This window comes from Balaenoptera acutorostrata, chromosome 2 (genome assembly GCF_949987535.1).
Source record: "Balaenoptera acutorostrata chromosome 2, mBalAcu1.1, whole genome shotgun sequence".
Lineage (NCBI taxonomy): Eukaryota > Metazoa > Chordata > Mammalia > Artiodactyla > Balaenopteridae > Balaenoptera > Balaenoptera acutorostrata.
Window position 1 is genome coordinate 48,998,980 of NC_080065.1, and position 20,008 is coordinate 49,018,987.

General features: G+C 39.0%; 1 protein-coding gene across 2 annotated transcripts in view; it reads left to right on the top strand.

Moving 5' to 3' along the window:
* RAB3C (RAB3C, member RAS oncogene family) overlaps positions 1-20,008 on the top strand; it is a 301,062-nt gene that overhangs the window by 138,224 nt on the left and 142,830 nt on the right. The gene's annotated exons all lie outside the window — the stretch shown is intronic.

Sequence of the window (20,008 nt, forward strand, 5' to 3'; positions counted from 1 at the left end):
TTTTTTGGACATCTTTATTGGAGTACAATTGCTTAACAATGGTGTGTTAGTTTCTGCTATATAACAAAGTGAATCAGCTATACGTATACATACATCTCCATATCCCCTCCCTCCTGCGTCTCCCTCCCACTCTCCCTATCCCACCCCTCTAGGTGGTCACAAAGCACCAAGGTGATCTCCCTGTGCTATGCAGCTGCTTCCCACTAGCTATCTATTTTACATGTGGTAGTGTATATATGTCCATGCCACTGTCTCACTTCATCCCAGCTTACCCTTCCCCCTCCCCAAAGTCTTTCCAGTTTTTGAACTTCTTTCAGTTCCTTGAATACTTCTGGGTTCCGTATACTTCTGGGTTTCTCTTCCTCTTCGGAAGAGGCCTTTGCACATGCCCTGCCTTCTACGAGAAACCACATCCCTCCAACCCTCACACAGATCAAGCTAATTTCCTCTCATCCTTTAGATCTCAGCTTGACCATCATTTCCTCTGATAGGTTTTTTCAACGCCAGATGTGTTTGCTTGCTCCTACAGTAAGCTCTTGAAACACCACCGCTGGTTTATCTTATAAAGTAAATGCCTATGTCGTTTTATGGTTTCCTGCTGGATTCCAAGTTCCTTGAAGACAAGGGCTATGCCTTTTCTTTTTCACCTTTATATCTCCTTGCCTACCCCAGGGCCTGGCACTGAGTGGCTGCTCAAGAATTATTTATTGAAAGTGAGTGAAACCCGCATGGAAAGTGCACATCTAGTAAGGTTATCTGAATTGGTTGGCATATTTTTTAAAAAGACACAGGGAAGTAAGGTGGCTGTAAACAATCACTTTGGATGCTGCAACAAGGTTTACAGTGTTCTTCAGCTTTGTCCAGGTGGCGAAACTGTGTGTCATCGTGGTCAGTAACTAGACTAATTGGCCAGATCCCCATTTGCTCCAACCTGCGGTTTGTTAAGGAGACAACTGTGTGGAGTTCAAAGTCAAGAGCAGCAATTTAGTGGCTCCATAATCTTGAGAAAATAGACGTTACCTCTTCTTTGAAAACAGAGTATTCTGTGGTTTGAATCCTCCAATGGGCTTTGATTTCAGAAATACATGAATGATTTATTAGAGAGACAAGGCCCAAATAGATTTAGATAGTTCTAGAAACAGAAGTTCACCACTGGAAATTCACTGCCTTTGAAATGTTGCTCAGAGGAGTTGTGGCCGAGAGAGTTTCCTGGGTCTCAGTGGGAACGTGATCCCAGGCATATGGAATTCGGATCTGCTGTCCAGGCTCTTCCTGAATGTCTAGCACTAAAACTCAAATGTCTATACACACTGCGGTGCATTTTAACTTGATTTAAATTCTTTCCCATTCCTGACTTTAAATGCATTTCTGTTCTAAGTATGGCATGGCCACAAGCTGCTGTATTTCCTGTAGGAGATTGTCTTTGGTTTACTTCCCCCGCCTTATTTATTTACATTCTGCTTTTGATGACACAATGAGAAACTATAAATATAAGTGTTTTTTTTTTTAAGGCAGGAAATCGGGTGAGCAGGTTGATATTTTTTAAAAACCACCAGACTGAGGATAAAAGTCCGACACCATCATCCCACCAGTTTTAAATAATTCATTTCCATGACATTCAGGGTACCATTGCAGATGTGCTGGAACTGGAATGAAATTTCACCTTCAAATATTCTCTTCCTCTGCAATTTTCTGTCTCTTTCTTTTTCTCCAAAAATGTATAATGGTCTTGAATTAAGGTGACCTCATATTCAATATGAAAGAATTTTAGCCTGGTAATAACAGCTGAGATATGATGAGCAATTGCTAAGCCTTTGTTCAGAGCTTCCTAATCTTATTCAAGGTCCTCTCAACTACAAGGTCAGTTCTGTGACAGTTTGGAGGGGGCAGTGGTGGGAGTAGAGCACAGACGTCTGACCCCCGAGTTTTACCACCACCCCACACTGGGCATCGAGGAGTCTCTCCTCTCCCTGGATCTTAATGACTACATTTATTACTGCTGCTTGGACCCAGCCATAAAACAGTTTTCTTCCTCTGAAATTTTCACATCATCCAGCTTAAGCTCAAGTTTATATTTATAAGATAGACAGACGGCTCCTAATCCACAGCTCCTTCCCAAAAAACAAAACCAAAATATACCCTGTTCCCTCCATTGTCTTTTCTGTCTCCATCTTTCCAGTTTATCAGGCCGAAAACATTGCAGTTAATCTTAACTTCTCACTTTCTCAGAGCCCACATCCAGTCCTTAAAAAAAAAAATACTGTTATTATCTTGGCTCTAATTTCAAAATCCATCTCTTCTGTCCTTCGAAGTAGTTATGCTCTATAAAGTTGTCAAGAGTGTTGAATTAGTGAGTACAGAATCTGTCCCATTGGGGAGGTATGGGGTTAGGTTCCTGCGAGCTTCTGTTCACAACACTTTTGCCAGCCGATCAATACATTCCTTATGTTAGGCGTGTTTCTGCTTCAAGACACTGTGTTTAATCTATATTGTTGATTCCTGACATTGAACTCATGACCTACAGCAATGCAACTCATGCCGACATGAAGCTTATCCAACACACCTTTTTCCTCTGTAAGGCACACCACAGCCTTCTTGCACTCGGAAACATGAGACAGCACTTCAGCATTATGCTTGGAGGTCATATCGAACAGCAAAATCATCAATAAAAAACCCAAAATGTGAAGAGTATGACTCTAAATGTACTGTGAAAGGGCACTTATTTACAGGGTGAGAGCTGAAACAAGAAGGCAGAACATGCCCTTGTTCACCTCAACTAGGAGTATGTGTTTGGGCCACTCAGATTTCTAATCACTTTGCTCATGTCTATAAATGTCTGTGAAAGTGCTATGAGTACTTATTTTGAGGTTACAAATAAACTAGCAAATCAAAAATATAGAATCCGTGAATAATAAGAACCAATCATATATTCAAAATCCCACCACTCCACCACCACCCCCCGCCCCTCCCTGTTTCCACTGTGTATTAGCTTGCTAGGGCTGCTGTAGCAAAGTACCACAGACTGAGTGCTTAAAAAACAGAAATGTCTCAGTTCTGGGGCTAGAAATCCCAGATCAAAGTGTCGGTGGGGTTAGCTCCTTCTGAGGGTTGTGAGAGAGAACCTCTTCCATGCTTCTCTCCCTCTGGCAGCCTCGGGCATTCCTTAGCCTGTAGACAGCATTCTCCCTGTGTTTTCATAGCATCTCCCCTTTATATGTGTCTCTTTCTGTGCCCAAATTTCTCCTTCTTATAAGGACACCATCCTATGGGATCAGGGCCCACCCAACAACCTCATCTTAATCTGATCATCTGCAAAACCTTATTTTCGAGTACCATCACATTCATAGGTACTAAGGATTCGAACTTTAACATTTTGGGAAGGGGATACAATTCAAGCCATAACATACTGCTACCACCCTGGTTATGCTACCATCATCTCTTATCTGGATTATTACAATAGCCTAATTGGTCTCCCTGCTTCTAGCACTGCCCCAGCCTCCAGAATCTTCCCAGCACAACAGATGGAATGAGATTTTCAGACTGTAAATCAGATCATGTCACTCCTCTGCTACAAATATTCACAGCATCCCACCTCCCCTGCATTAAAGCCAAAGCCCTTACAAGAGCCTACAAACCCTGCACAATTTACCCACTGCCTCTCTGACCTCACCTTCTCCTGTTCTCCCTCTTGGTTGGGCTACATCAGCCTCTTTGCCATTCCTAGAACATACCAGACATGCTTCTACCTCAGGGCTTTTGCTCCTGCTATTCCCACTGCCTGGAAGTCTCTTCCCCACATATCTTTATGGCTCTCCCCTCACTGCCTTCCATTCTTCACTGTAACATCACCTTAGCATCAAGGTGTACCCCTCCCACCCTATTTTATAGTGCAACCCTCTTTAGCACTCCGTATCCCCTTTCTTGGCTTTATGTTGGTTCTATAGCATTTACCACTCTCTAACATATTTTCTAATTGACTTATTTACTACATCTGTCTCCCCAGCAAGCATGCTTCATAGAATAGCAAATCTCTGTCCCTTTTATGCAGTATTATATCTGTGTGTCTAGAATAGTCCCTGGCACATACTAGATGTTCAATAAATATTTGTTGAATGAATGAATGTATGAATGACAGAAAGAGAGGTATATAGGACTAGACCTTACTCATTTTGTTTCTTCGTAGTCTTCACAGTCCCAGGCACATATCAATTACTTGTCCTACAAAAGGTTGATGACCAAGGGCTGCAATAGTATCAGAATATTCTGAAGACAATAAATCAGTGCTCTCAGTTCAAGTGTGTAGGGAGGTACTGCCTATCTCACCAAACTTTTGTCTGTATAATAAGACCTTCCAACTTCTCAGCAAGATGGAGCTGATATGTAGGTAGAATTGATGAAGAGAAATCAAAATGTGTCTCATCTTCCATACTGGGCAAAGTGACTTGAAGTTACCTGGTTAGTTCCTATAAGAACTAACCCTGATTCCAGCCCTAAAACGGTCTTCTTTTATCTTTATTTTTGGAGGGGAGAGTGTATGTGAGGAATGCCTTAGAACAATAAATGTACAACACATATTTGGGGACACCTAAAAATGGCCAGAAATGTCATCTAACCCAATGAGAAATATTTACTCATCTCTTATGGCCTCAAAGTTCCATCAACCAACTTTCTGTCTCTGGATTTTTTTTATTTCTTTGTTTTTTCCACTTATTCTTTCATTTGCTGGACTTAGTTCTGGCCCAGAATTAGCTCCATGAAGAATGCAGACACGTTAAAAAAAATGTAAAGCCTGGAATTAAAGATGTTTTAATTAAGTACTTAAGTTTACTCAATATCTGCCCAGACCAAAGAGGGCAAACCTGGGCTTATATTCTGGTCACAGAGAATCTTTTCTTTTTTCTTTGGTGATCCAGAAAATAGCAAAAGGCTTGAAGACTGAAGCATGAAGCACATATTAGCAGTTAATGTGCTGATTAGGTACAGAGAAGGAGCTAGGGGAATAGAGATGCCTGTCCCGTCTGACTTTGTGTTTTGTCGCCTAACCTCATCTGTACTTGGAGGTGGTAATTATAATTCCATAAACATTGACACTAACGTCAAGGCTACAAGCTAAATTCTTGTTCCTGCAGCCTTACCTAAGACAGGCTATATAGGGAATATAAAGATTAAATAAAAGACTTGGTCTCTTGGATGAAAGATATTATATAAATATGATTGCTATTTGTTCTGCTTCACTTATACTCTGAAAATAGACTTCTTGGCAGCTCCTTATGTGCAGCTGTGTGTCAAAATGTTTATTGCAAATACTGTTATTTTCTCACAGGATTTTCTTGGTTTCTATCTATTTTATTGTACTTCTTTTCTTTGAAATTAGTTGCCTGTCTTTGGGGAGTGGATTTGTCTTGAAGGACACTAATTATACCTGTCACATAACTCCTCAGAGAGGAGATTGTGGTAAGAGCTCATTTCCTAGTTCTAGATGTTCAGCTTGGTTTCTGGATAATATTGTTAATGAAAAAGAAAATGTGTGGGATTGTTGACGATCCTATTTAGAAAACAGAGTTTTAGGCTTTAAAAATGAATGGTTACGCTCATGCCTTACTTGAACCTTACTAGTATTTTCCGTCATGAATGTAATCTCCATCAAGTCTGCTTTCCAACCTCAGTGAATGTTTAGAATGTTTAGTACTTTATGACACATACTGTTGGTCCTCATTTTCTTTTATTTTTTTAAAAATATATATGTATGTATTTATTTATTTGGTTGTACTGGGTCTTAGTTGTGGCATGTGGGATTTTTTTTTTTTTTTCCTCAGTTGCAGCACGTGGGATCTTTAGTTGCAGCATGCAGGATCTTTAGTTGCGGCATTCAGGCTCTCAGTTCCAGCATGCAGGATCTATTTCCCTGACCAGGGATTGAACCCGGGTCCCCTGCATTGGAAGCATGGACTCTTAACCACTGGACCACCAAGGAAGTCCCGGTCCTCATTTTCTAATTGCCCAGTCAGCAAATAATATGCACTCAGCCACTGCACTGTGAAATGAGTAAAGGCCAAATCTTCTCAGTCTAAATTGATCCAACCCCAGTTTAATCTTAACTATTTCTAAATCTATGGCACTATTTGCCTAATGTGGGGCTCCCCAGTCTAGCTGGAGGGTTCTGGAGCCCTATTTATGCATTTAATGTTGGGGTGGCCTTGGTCATTTATCTCTGCAGTCCAGTTGATTGAGATAATTATCCTAATTATCAATTGTAAACCAACCCGCCTACACACCCACTCCTTAAAAACTGATAGACATTAAAGGAAACTATTCTAAAGAGAAAATTAGAAAAATAGCACAATATTAGTTATGGGAGGATTATGTTTTGTCACCAGAGAAGATAGGTCATGGTGTATGATGACTGATTCCATTAAATTTAGACAGAGCCCCATATTAAGTATTGTCATGTACCTTTTCCTTCCCATACCATCAATTTCCAAAGCAAGAGCAAGAATTATGGTGCAAGTAAAAGGAGTTACAAGCAGCCCAACCATGCCACATTCTCCATGCCCTCAATCTCGTGTTCTTTAGTCACAGAATAACCTTTAGAAAAGTTCTCATTTTTTTTTTTCTCACTGTGGTTCCTTCTTTATTTTTTTTTTTAATTTTTATTGGAGTATAGTTGATTTACAATGTTGTGTCAGTTTCAGGTGTACAGCAAAGCAAATCAGCTATACATATACATATATCCACTATTTTTTTAGATCCTTTTTCCATGTACAGAGCATTGAGTAGAGTTTCCTGTGCTATACAGTACGTCCTTATTAGTTATCTATTTTATATATAGTAGTGTGTATATGTCAATCCCAATCTACCAATTTATCCCTCCCCACTTCTTTCTCCCTTGGCAACTATAAGTTTGTTTTCTACATCTGTGACTCTATTTCTGTTTTGTAAATAAGTTCATTTGTACCATTTTTTTAGATTCCACATATAAGTGATAACCATACGGTATTTGTCCTTCTCTGTCTGACTTACTTCACTCAGTATGACAATCTCTAGGTCCATCCATGTTGCTGCAAAAAGTTCTCATTTAAAGTTTATTGTATCCTGTGATCCAAATGTAATTTGTATATATCAAATGAATTTTTTTTTTATAGTTTTCCTTTCCATAGCATACTGAAAGCAACAGCTACTGGATGGCAGGTGAGGGAAGAGATGTCTCAAGGCCTGAGTGGTGTCCTAGGTGGTTTTCAAACTTTTTTTGAACCAAATACTTAGAGCCATTAAAAGTTTTTGAGTAGTCATTCCAATATATGTCTACCCAGAGTTAGCCAAGGTTAAGGGCACCTTCCTCCTCAAGATTGGCCTCACTTCAGATACTACATATCAGTTTGGCATCCATAGGACCACCCTCACTTCTGACCAGCAGGCTGCAAATACAGGGTTTCCCATGACTACTTTTAGGTTTGATAATTCACTAGCATGACTTACAAAATTCAGGAAAGTGCTATACTTACAATGATAGTTTTATTATAACAAAAGGATTCAAATCAGAACCAGCCAAAGAGAGAAATGCACAGAGCAAGATCTGGGAGGGTTCCACATGCAAAGCTTCTGTTGTCCTCAGGGACACATCACCCTCCAGGCACATTGATATGTGACAATGTGCAGGAGATTGCCAACCAGGGAAGTTCACCTAAGCTTTCGTGTCCAGAGTTTTTTGTTGGGGGTTTATTACATCAGCATGATTGGTTGAATCATTGCCCATATAGCTGAACTCAATTTCCGACCCACCTCCCCTCCTCAGAGGATGACCTGATATCACCTGACTCAAAATGCCAACCATCTAATCACACAGTTGGTCTTTTTGGCATGGCCCTCCTCTCATCCTGAGTTATCTCACTAGCATTAACTACCTGATTTGCTCTAAAGGGCCCACCATGAATAGCAAAGACACTCCAGTCACTTGAGAAATACCAAGGTTACCTCTCAGGAGTTAGGGACAAAAACCAGCCAAATTCTTTTATTACACAACATCCATTTATTTATTCATAAATAATAAGCATATACCATTGTGCCAATCTATAATGCACATTACAAAACAAACACAGAAAAGTAGATGCTAAAAAAGGATGAGTTAAATATAAATAGAGCTTCTAATATTGTCTTCCAACACCCCTGTGAAAGACCATGTTGTAGAAAGCTGCCCTAAACAAGCCCACCAAGGAGCCCTGTAAGGCTGACAAAAGTGGTGCATGCCAGTTTCGGCAACACCAGCTGGTCTCCCCTGGGCCTCCCACCATTCTTATTTGCATCTCACTTTCCCCTTGTCATTTCTTCCCACTCTTGCCCTTGTTGGCTCCCCAAATTTTGTTGTTCACATCAGTTTCATTGCCACTGAAGTGAAACGTGGTGATAAGGCCAGTATGACAGGGTCATGTTGATAGAGCCCTCATCAAAATGCCCATGTCGAAGTGTCAAAACATTCTTCTTTTTCTGAGCAATAGTAGAACAACAAATATTTTTACCTCCAGTTCCATCCCTAACCCCACTTTTGATCAAACCCCTTCCCTCAACCTCATGCCTTCTCTAAATCCCAGTGGGCTTAATCCTGAACAAGACATTTTTGAAAGCTTTGTTATGGCATTCAAGGAGTTAAGTATAGTAAAATCTAGCTGTGGTCCCACTGACCCAGCACTTCCTAAATGCATATCAGATATTTAAACAACATGAAAAAAAATGGATGCTCTGCTATAATTGAAATTATTTCCTTATCTTTCTGTTTTGGATAAGCTGTGAACTTTAAATATGAATATTAATATGGTAATTTATGTAAATCTTTGCTTTCATAGTTTATATTCTGGAGCTGAGTCTTTTCTGAATTGCTAGAGCACAGAATTTTATATCCTATGACCTATAAAAGTACCAAGAATGACTTAATTTATATAGCTGAATAGAACAGCTTATTTTAGGAGAAGTTTTCTTAAGCTGAGAGGAAAAATTGCCTTTTTAAAAAAATTCCCTCAATTTAAAACCAACAGAGATAGGGATCTGGGAGGGAATGAGAAGGTAGAAAGAAGGGAGCAGAATTCTTGGTTAAAGATCTATTTTGAAAAGGGCAAGAAGCACCAAGCTGAGAATTCTGAGGCTGGTGAGGGGAGCTGTAAAGGCTTTGCAGACCATTAATTGAAGTCCCCTGCCTCAAAGTTAGACAAATCCAACAAACCAAAGACTGTATAACCTTGGAAACTTGACAGTATCTAACCTTTCTCAGCCTTCGTGACTATCTTTAAAAGAGAGAAAGAATTCCTAACTTACAAGGTGATGGTAGGAACAGAGGAGACAATGTAATGTACCTGGCATGCTGTAGACACTAAAGGACTTTATCTTGCCCTTAGGTTTATATCAGACAGTAGGGCTCAATCCAGATTCCTCATTAGAATCACTTGGACATCTTTTCAAGACACATTTGTCCCTCAGTATCCAAGGGAAATTGATTCCAGAACAAAATCCATCGATGCTCAAGTCCCTTATATATGTGTGTGTGTGTTTATATATATATTTATATATTTATATTTATTTATATATATATATATTTTTTTATATATATATATATACACATATATATTTTTAAAAACCTGGATATGAAGCCCACAGTATGCTGAATATAGCTTACAAAATTCAATTCGACCAACACATGTTTTTTGAGGGGGCGGGGTCTCTTGGTTGGTTGGTTGGTTGGTTTTTGCAATTGAGAGGTCTCTGCATGGCAATCCCTGCAAAAGTCACCAGGCCACTATTGCAGAATCCACCGTTGTCTCTAAGATTGCCTTTTTGGTCAGTCTCTCTGCCCTTGCCTCCCCTCTGTCCCTTCCACGTGGCCAGGGCTTTTATGCAGCCACCCTCTGATTTCCAAAGCCCCCATTCTTCCAGGCCTACTGTTTCAGAAGTAGATGAGGTGTCATAACCGCATGCACCTTTCTTCACTCTGACCACACCAGACCACGGGCCATACTCACATGTGCGGTGCATCTTGATCCTTCTGTTTTTCTATAGAACAGAACGAGGGGTTCCTGTCCTGACTGCAGACCTCTGGAATCTTTCTTGTCTTCTAAAGCTCACCTTGAATATCCCCCTTTTTAATAATGCGGGTAGTGTTCTAACTGAGGCCTAACTGACACCAGCCACGGGGCAGGAATTCTTTAAGTGTTAGTTCCCTTCCCTTCCTCCTGATCGGGATCAGTTGTTCCTCACTCAGGGGCTCCCCCTGTACTGTCCCTTATAGATCTCATAAGCACTTAGCTCATCCTGCCTTGTATGTTCATTGCTTACCTGTTTGTTTCCTCCACTATGCTATGAAGTTCTTGATGTTCAAGTATGTATCAGACTTATTTATCCCTACGTTACCCAAGCATCTCTCAAAGAATCTTATACTTAGTAAGCACTCAATTAATATGCAATTGATGAGTGAATGAATGAGAACACAAATGCCCAGGCCCAACCTTCGCCTACATAACTCCCCTTCCACAGGGTTTTCTCCCTGTCCGAACAACTCCTATTAGCTGATTGGTTTGATGCTTTGCAGGGACAATTCAGGTTAAAACAATTTACAGAATGTGTATAAATTGTTATTTGATTTGCTAGGGTAGATGGGAACATTTGCACTTTAGAAAGAGTTTTATATCCCTAAACTGATCTCCAACTTCTAAGGGATTTGTGATGAATATAAATAAGAGGGTCTTTTTGTTCACTGCTGAGGCTAGGAAAAAACAAAAAGCAAACCAACAAAAAACATCCTCTCATTCTAGGCAGTCACCATCCTCCCTGTAACTAGTTTGTCAGGGAATCAATACAAGGAGCCAGCATCATTCTCTGGCATTCTCAGGCAGCCTTGTAAAGAGCTCCCAGATCTGTGGGACTTAAGAGAAACAAAGACATCACAAACGGAAGAGAGGATGGATTATATGCTGAATATTTAAACTGGGCATCAGGAAGCAGCTAACTTCCTGAAAGTCAGAGTCATTGCACTTATATGCACACACACATTGCCATCCTTGTGATATTTCAAGAGAATGGCACGTTGAAGCCTGAGCTTAACATTAAGGACTTGGACTTATGACTTCTCATTAGCAGCCCCTACACACCAATGTGATTCCGTACCATCTTGCATAATAATGAACTCATCCATAAAGTACATGTTTGGCAGCTAGAATGAAAAGCCATATTTTTTTTCATGCTTCTTCCGCAGCTGTGAAGGGAATGCAAGCAATTTCCCTGAATTCAAGAATCTGGTGTAGATCTTCCTGAAGTAAAAAAAGTATTTCACGAAGTTGGTTTGCAAATCAAATGTGTTTACGGATTCTGAAAAGATTCTAAAACTGTAACACTCTGCAAATTTATTATTTTAATAATTACTATTGATATTTATGTCACTGATTCCCGTTTCTAGATCAGAAAACTGCTTGATTGGTTCTTTGAGCTTGATACTTAATTTGTCTATCTGGACACACATACAAAAGCTAGCAAAAGGACAATGGAAGCTAAAACTGAAGCCGTGGACTTATTTCACTTTCACATTCTTAGTTATTCTGACAGAAGCTTCAAGCCCTCTCATTTCCCTCAGAAATCAAGACATACTATGAGTAGATACAGCTTTTGTTGATCCACCACCTACAATGAAATCCTCTACATTTCTTCTAACATTATTTCTGACCAAATTTGTTTTTAATGAGATTTTTAGGCAACAGTAGACATGTATTATGATAACACTCGAAGGTTCCTTACTAGAACTTTTAATAGGGTTGCTGGATGTAGCAATGAAAGTGTAAACTGTCTAGTTAAATTTGAATTTCAGATAAATAATGCATAAATTTTTATTATAAGTATTCCCATGCTATATTTAGGACATACTTATACTAAGAAATATTTTATCATTTATCTGAAATTGATACCTAACTGGGCATCCTCTAGTTTATCTGGTAATGCTATTCTTTAGAGACTTGTAGACAACCTGGGTATAGTAGAAAATTTTTAAAACACTCACGTTCTAACATTTCTCTATTAAACTTCCCTTTCACTGCTTTCTGCCATCTGCCTCTCCCATTTTTCTGGAGGTCACAGCTGGTAGCCAAAAGCATGTTATTATTTAGTCAAAATATTTATTATGTCTGAGCTTCCAAAGGCTGAGGTGAGAAATGTTCACAAAGAAAACAGCATAATGTGTGTTGATTGGTACTCGTTCCACAACCCCCAACCAACCCTATTTCCATGTTATTTTGTATATATACATACATACATATATATATATATATATATATATATATATATATAATCTCATCGTTTAAATATTCTTTTTGTTCATCAATAGAATTATTCTTTAGCTTGGGGCAACATAAAGTAAAAGTCTGTCAGTCTAATGATATTCAGCACCAAATCATTTACTTTGTAAATACTCAGGAAATATTTATTTTAGATCACAGCAAATATTACAATGAAGACCTTAAAAAAAAAAAGTTCTAGGTCTTAAATGGCTCCAAATGACATTTGATATTGCCTATGCCCATCCCTCCTACTTATTAAATAAACCCTTTCATTCTTTCAGGCATTTAAATAATACACTTAGACTAATCTTTGAACAACAACAGAAAAGAGCTTTTAGTGTTACTATATGGCCTTAAGGATAACGGCCTTATGAACAAATGACAGATAGAACAACAATAACAAAACATGTGTTAAGAAAGTAGAAAACTTTCCTCCTACCTTTGCTATCCCTGTCCTCACTCTTGTTAATATAGTGGAGATTAGGAAATTCTTTAATAGCCACATAGGCTATTCCACAATATTTAGAAAGAATTTCATGAGCGAAATGATGTAGCCATCCAGACAGAACACTGGGAAATCACTAAGAATAAGAAAGATAATTGACCCTTTTAAGCATTAAAATCTGCACAGATTTTGTCATTGTTTAGCCTTGGCATTATAATTACCTGCTCTTATGTCTTTCTTTTCCCTAGGCTGATTATTCCTGTGAGGTGATAAGAACCTTGCCTCATTTTTAGGTTGAAATTGTCTAGCATAGTGACTGGTTCATAGCGTGTGGTGGTAATTATTTCAAAAAGTCTGAGAACCATTGCTCTAAAGTAGGATGTAATTGCAGTGAGAGAGTTAAGTAAAACTCCTCAACATTCTGATCTGGGGAAGAATCATACCTCTAACTGTGTTGGCTTGCTTCTAGCACCAGCCTTTCATTTCTTAAGACCTTCAAGTCGTGTGTGTGTGTGTGTGTGTGTGTATCTTTCAGAAATTAAATCTACATAGATAAAGAAACATATGTATACATATGCGTATGTGTACATGTAGATATTCATTTACAAAGTATTTAAAAGAAGGTGTAGGAAATCTTTATGGGCAGAGATGGCTCCATCAAATTTATGCACACTCGTCTATAGTACTACTTACTGGGAAGAAGTTGCAGTCAGGGGCTGTGTTTCCCAGCTTCTCTTGCAGCTACGTGAGCCATGTGATTAGTTCTCATCAACAGAATGTCAGCCAAAGTAATGTCTGCCACTACCAGACCTTGGTGATGTGAATTTGTTTTCTCCATCCCTGTTATCCTCTTTTAATGGGCTCCATGCAGAATCTTGGAGACCACGGGGTGAAGATAGTAGAGCCCGAAGATGCAAGGAGAATGGGTTTCTAGAAATCACTCCTGGAAAGAGAGCTCCCCTCCACCCCCTGAATCAGGAACATTTATTGTATATATTATGTATACAAGGAATAAACTTCTATCATGTTTGAGCTGTAGGCATGTTTGCTCCAGAAAATAGCCTCACTACTAACAAACATAATTTACTAGTAGGATTTTACTTAACACCTATTCAGGTGCTTTTTCTTTTCTCTTCAGAAGCAGTTGTTTAGACTATATATTCTTATAGTTTTCCCTTCCCCATCTTTCCTTTCTAGTGCTTAGAAAAATCCCAGTATTGAGGAAATAGGATTCTTAAAGAATTCCAAAGTGATTGATTCTGTGTGAATTTTCTTTTCACTTAATAAACATTAATCTAGCAGTCATTATATGGATCATGCATCCTGCTAAGCCTGGGGAATAAAAAGATAGTTAACTGATTAGCTAAAGAAAAAGACATATAAAGGATAAATTACAAGGGAATGCAATTTTTTAAAAAGTTACAGCATTATGAATAAGTCTCTGGAAGCCAGTAGAGCTACTTGGAGGAGAAGAAGGCTTCACAGAGAAGGTGACGTTGAGTTAGGTCTTGGAGAATGAATATGAGATCTGTCAAAGGATATGAGTCCTTGTTTACATCTTGTAACCATTGGTACAATGAAAAGAGGATATTGCTTTTTATAAAACTATATTGGTTTGTCATATCAAAGTTGGTCACATTCATCAGGAATAACTATCCCTTTGTCCTACTTTTAGTCTTTTGCTGAACAAAATTTTCAGTTATTAACTTTACCATTAATAATTTATCTTTTTGCTTCAATCACCACAATCTCATTCACAATTTTTTAAGCATGAGAGCTTTTTAACTCAAATTCTTTAGTCCTTCTGGGATTTATGGTTGTATATGATAACAAATAAATTATTTCTTCATTATTAATACATTTTTATTAATCACTACTTATTTGTCCATTATTTTGTTTTCCATGGTATTGTAATTTATTAAATTTATAGGCTTAGCTCCATTCCAAGCATCTCTATTTTGTTCCATCATTCTAGTCTTCTATTTTTAACTTGCATCACACAGTTTTAACACCTGGTGCTTTATAAACATTTTTATGTACGATAGAGCAAGCTGCTCAATGTTAGCTTTCCCTCCTACTCAAATTTATACAATTTTCACTCTGACAAGGGACTGATTTCCAAGGGCCAGAAGTTTAGAAACTGATCAAATGAACAAGAAGCAATGGAAAAGTTTAGAAGAAAAAGGAAATAGTAAGCTATGTAGTTGGTGCCGCTTACTTCTTGCTACTATGAATGCTTCAAGGAAAGAGATCTCCTTATTCTTTATGACTCTGTTTAAGACCTTGGAAAATAGATACATGATATATGTGTTGAATCAATGCTTGGCCTTGACTAGTTTCTTTTGCAAGTCAGTAACTCAATTCACAGATAAGTTGGGGAAGAGTTGCATTCAGCAATTCTTTGTAATAGATACAAAAACTCAAGAAATTTATTAGAAAACACTGAAACTTTTAGGTTATAAAGGCTTTGAAAAAGAAGAAGAAAAGAAATTAGGTCTCTGACTCTTGAAAGCAATTAACTGGGTATCAGATTTCACTCTGGGTTCCTTTAATATATATGGAAATTATTTCCTCAGTCAGTAGAGTCTTTGTAATCAGATTGCAAAACTTTCACTCTTTACCTTATGAAGCTCATTATGACTCATAGCTTCATTTTAAAACCAAGATTTAAAACTAGGTTAGATTTAGAAAGGGTGCTTTGCTTATAAAAATAAAAACTGGTCCCACCATATATAGATTTTGACCATTATCCTGTTTGCGGGTCTGCTAAAAGGTCCGGATCATAGTTGAGACAGGAAACCAAAGGTATAATTGAGGAGTGTCTATTTTGTTTGCCACCGTATCTCCAGTTACCAGAACAGTGCTTGAAGACACATAGTAGGCACTCAATAAACATTTTTTGAATGACTTGGTGTCAAATGTGAGTCGCAGCCAGCAAGATAGCTCACTGAAGGAGTAATTTTAAATCTAAGTCAGGGAGGCTGAGAGGAGGTCAGGAAGCAGAACACAAGATAGATTAAGGCAAGAGGTTTGGACAGAAGCCGCAAATGAAGGTACGTGGGGAAGAGAGAGACCATCTGGCATTAGGTATAGTATGTGAATGAAGAGCTTATTTGACTGACCTGACCTTGTATTTGTAGAACATTTAATTGTTTTTCAGAATGCTGAACTGAACCGGCTATTTCTGTATTTTTAGATAGAACTGTGAATTAATGATTTAAACGTAGGTCAGAGGTGTAATTATTGATTTTCCTTAATTTGAAGCCTCTCAAACATTGCCTTTTCAGTTATACCTCAAAACAAAATAGCAGATTTAAGCATAATAAAGTGTGAAAGAAACTATGGAAATCAGCTTTCAGACTCAGTATGATTACTTTGATTTCTGACTTAGGGAAATGTTAAATGTATTTAGAACTCTAGACTTTTCTTAAACTGGTAATAAAATTATTTCAGAGATTCAAAAAAACCCCATGTTTCTTTAACTCAAACTAGGGCTTGTAAATGAACTTCAACATAACTACATACTGAAATCACTTCTTGAGCCTACTTAATAACTTTGTATTTCCCTTATTTTGGAAATATTTAGAAACAAATTTGTCAACTAAGCAGTATCCCTAGCAGAAGAAATAACAACCCAGTTCACAAAATACTACTGCTGTAACTTAATGGTAGAACTGCAATTCAGTTCTAGGAAAAGACCAAGATATTAGCGCCTAATAAACTCAGGGATTTAAGAACTCAGCCAAGTGAAAACTCCCAACAGGACTGTGTCCCAAAGGAATATCCTTGGAAAGAAGATCTGGGATTGCTTTGGATAGAAGAGGTCCAGAATCACAGTACAAAAAACTCATTGAATCAACTGCAGGAAAAGATTTTTGCAAAGGAAAAAGCATGTGTTCTGTGTTGAACATTTACATATGTTCATCTTAAACTCTTAATCTTTAAGGTTTTCTGAGGTACCACCAGTGATTCCAGTCAGTGAGAATTCTCAATAGTTGTCTCTTTGCTTGATTCCAAATGGGAAATGATTGCTGATGGACTTTCTCCAGCTATTAAGTGAAGTATCAAACAAGAAAGAGGTATTACAGCTTTGGGGAAAAGGTTAGAGCACTGAAATTCCTTTACTCTACTTTGCTCAATTTTATTACTTCTCAACTACCTAAAATGCAGATTTATTCATCATTTTAAAATATAGTATGTTGTTTGAATAATGTAATCATATACCAGCTTCCCAAAAGATTAAATTATGGAAATTCACTCTCAATCTGAAAATAGTTGTTGATGATTTAACTCCATGTAAGGAATTAGGCTAAACTCTTTATGTCAGTTGAGATGAGAGAGCCATCATTTTAGGATCCCAGGCAGAGTCAGTTTTAACTTGGACCTTAAAGAGTGAAAAGGGATCATTAAAAAAAATGACATTCCTATTAGAAAAGTGGTTAATAGGGTGTTTTGAGCATGCCTAAACTTCCTCCAGTATTCATAAATATTCATTGACTCAATTAGTTATTTGAAGCTTGATGTTTTGCTGCTGAACGAAAATAATTATCTGCTAAGGTGGGTGTCCTGTCTGAAGGCTGCATTTATTTTAAAATGTGTGAAGGAAACTAGTGGGGATTATCAGTTTGATCTATGTAGAGGCACCTTTTAACTGAACTATAGAATTAACTTTCTCTGACCCAAAAGAAACAAGAATTTTTTTTTAAGGAAAGAGATCTCACATGCTTTTCCTCATTCCTGAATCATGGATTTTAAGCAGTCATTTCTTAAAAATAATGTTCTCATCCATTTATAGGGTAAACCCTCAACTACCCATTATCCAGTTTTCCAGAACCTCTAGTTTTCCTGAAATTTTTCAGATTCGGAAATAATTCTTCACCCTCAACTATCCCCCTTACCTCCAATAGGATTTTTTTTTTTTTTTTAACTTTTGGGTTTATTTATTTTATTTTTGGCTGTGTTGGGTCTTCGTTTCTGTGCGAGGGCTTTCTCTAGTTGCGGCAAGCGGGGGCCACCCTTTATCGCGGTGCGCGGGCTTCTCACTATCGCGGCCTCTCTTGTTGCGGAGCACAGGCTCCAGACGCGCAGGCTCAGTAATTGTGGCTCACGGGCCTAGGTGCTCCGCGGCATGTGGGATCTTCCCAGACCAGGGCTCGAACCCGTGTCCCCTGCATTGGCAGGCAGATGCTCAACCACTGCGCCACCAGGGAAGCCCCCAATAGGCTTTTAAGGCAGGAAGGAACTCCTGAGCATCTGGAAAGGACAGCAATCAGGAGAACTGAGGCTGACCACTGTTCTCATGAAATGCCATGGGCTTATTTCAGTATCTGGTGTACCCGGGAAGAGAAGCAGAAGGCCGGGAGGGAAGGGGGCGCCCTCACTGACTCACCCTGTCCAGAGAAGGCATCAAGGCCAGAAGCGGGAGGGGAGTGATGAGACAAGAATTGAAGACACAGAACGAAGAAGAGCAGTGGTCCTGGTAGTGTCAGGGCTGCAATGACCATTGTGGGGCTGGTGGACGGACACCTGGAGAGGAAGCACAGACCCCCCCCTGCTCATTGGTGGGACCCTTGGCTTCCCTCCTCCCCAGTCTGTAGCCATTTAAATATTTCAGCGTTGAAAGGTTTTATTTTCTCTGTTGAAGAGAGGGGAAGAATAATTCTTGCCAACAGTAGTGGGCCAAAATTTGTCAGATGCTGGATTCCAGCTTGCTGGGGAGGGAAGTGGGAGGGCTAGAGGTTGGGGGAGGGGTACGTAGAGCTGGGACAGGTAGATTCTTCAGTTTGAGAGAGGAGAGAGTGCGCAAGATATTTGGGGAAGCGTTCCATCATGAAAGATTAAAATCTGGCACTTACAGGGTTAACCTTCACCTCTGTGTTGTGCGGAGTGAACTGTACAATGTACTCTATTTCTTCCTGGTTGGGACTTGCACTTTACCACACAATTATTATACTGTCCATGTTATTAACAAAGGTCCTGTAGAAACACACTAAATAATTTATGTAACCAAAGCAACTTAACAATTGTGATCTAGATAACATTGTCAGGGAGGCAAGCTTTTTATTGTAAGACTGAGCCTTATGTCTTATGATTTCTAGTTCAACCTTTCCCAACTCAGGTACCTTCCACATGGCAGTTATTAGAAAAATGCTTGCCGAAGTGAAAAGAGGTCAGGGTCAATGTCACACTCAGCATGAATAGGTGTACAGCCCAAACCCAATTTAGTAAGGAAGACACAAAGTAGAGGTAATCTTTGTCTTTGGGGGGGGGGGCAACATACACCCCACCCAACACACTGACAGTGGTAACTACCCCTGGCCAAGGATAAACAGGACATTCATACAAGCTGTGCCAGCCTCGAAGAGGGACAGCAGAAAAGGGGAACCAGAAATAATTGTGTATAAGATGATGTTCAATGTATTGACACTGTGTTCCTTCTTGAAAGACAATAAACTGAGGCACAAAATCCAGAATAATAAATTGCACAGATATAACATCCAGTCTAGTATTTGTTACACTGAGCACTGCCTGTGACCACCTCCATCTTGGGTCACCCAGCAAAATCCAGAATGCTAAATCTAAATCTCCTTGCATATTCTCTCTCTCTCTCTCTCCCCTGCACAAATCAGTAAAACCTCTTCTGTCAGCCCAAGTTAAATTCCAAGCAACATAGGCAAGGAAACCAAAAAAGGAAAAAAAAAAGTGAGAAGAAACATCTGATTGGCTCTAACATGCCAAATATAAGACATACAAATTGGAGCTGACAGCTGACACGTTATTGACTAGAAATCATTCTCTGATCACTTACACAACAACCCCAAAAGCATGGCAGCCACACAGAGCTGTGACACAGAGGGCTATATTCCTGAGGGTAACAGAAGGGCACAGGCGAATCATTTCCAGAGAACCTGAGTGACAGTGCTGGTTTCTAACTTATTATTCTAGGGCCCTGCCTTTTGATGTCCTGATTTAATGTGGTTGTAAACCTGAACTAATCTGACTTAATAAAAGCTTAATTGGCTACTTCCAATTACCACTTCCCTTTTAGTCTGGCTATTTGTTTTCATCTGATCAATTGCTGTTCCTCAGGGCAGGATGTGCTTGGTGTGTTGTGCATTGTGAAATGATGTCCGTGTTTTGGGTACAATCGTAAACTGTAAGTCACCCCCAGTAATTGCGTGTCTGAGCGCTGAAGTGGCTGTATCACTGTGAGCTGCTGCCAAGCTGGACAGAACTGGACATCAGGATTGGGAGCAGG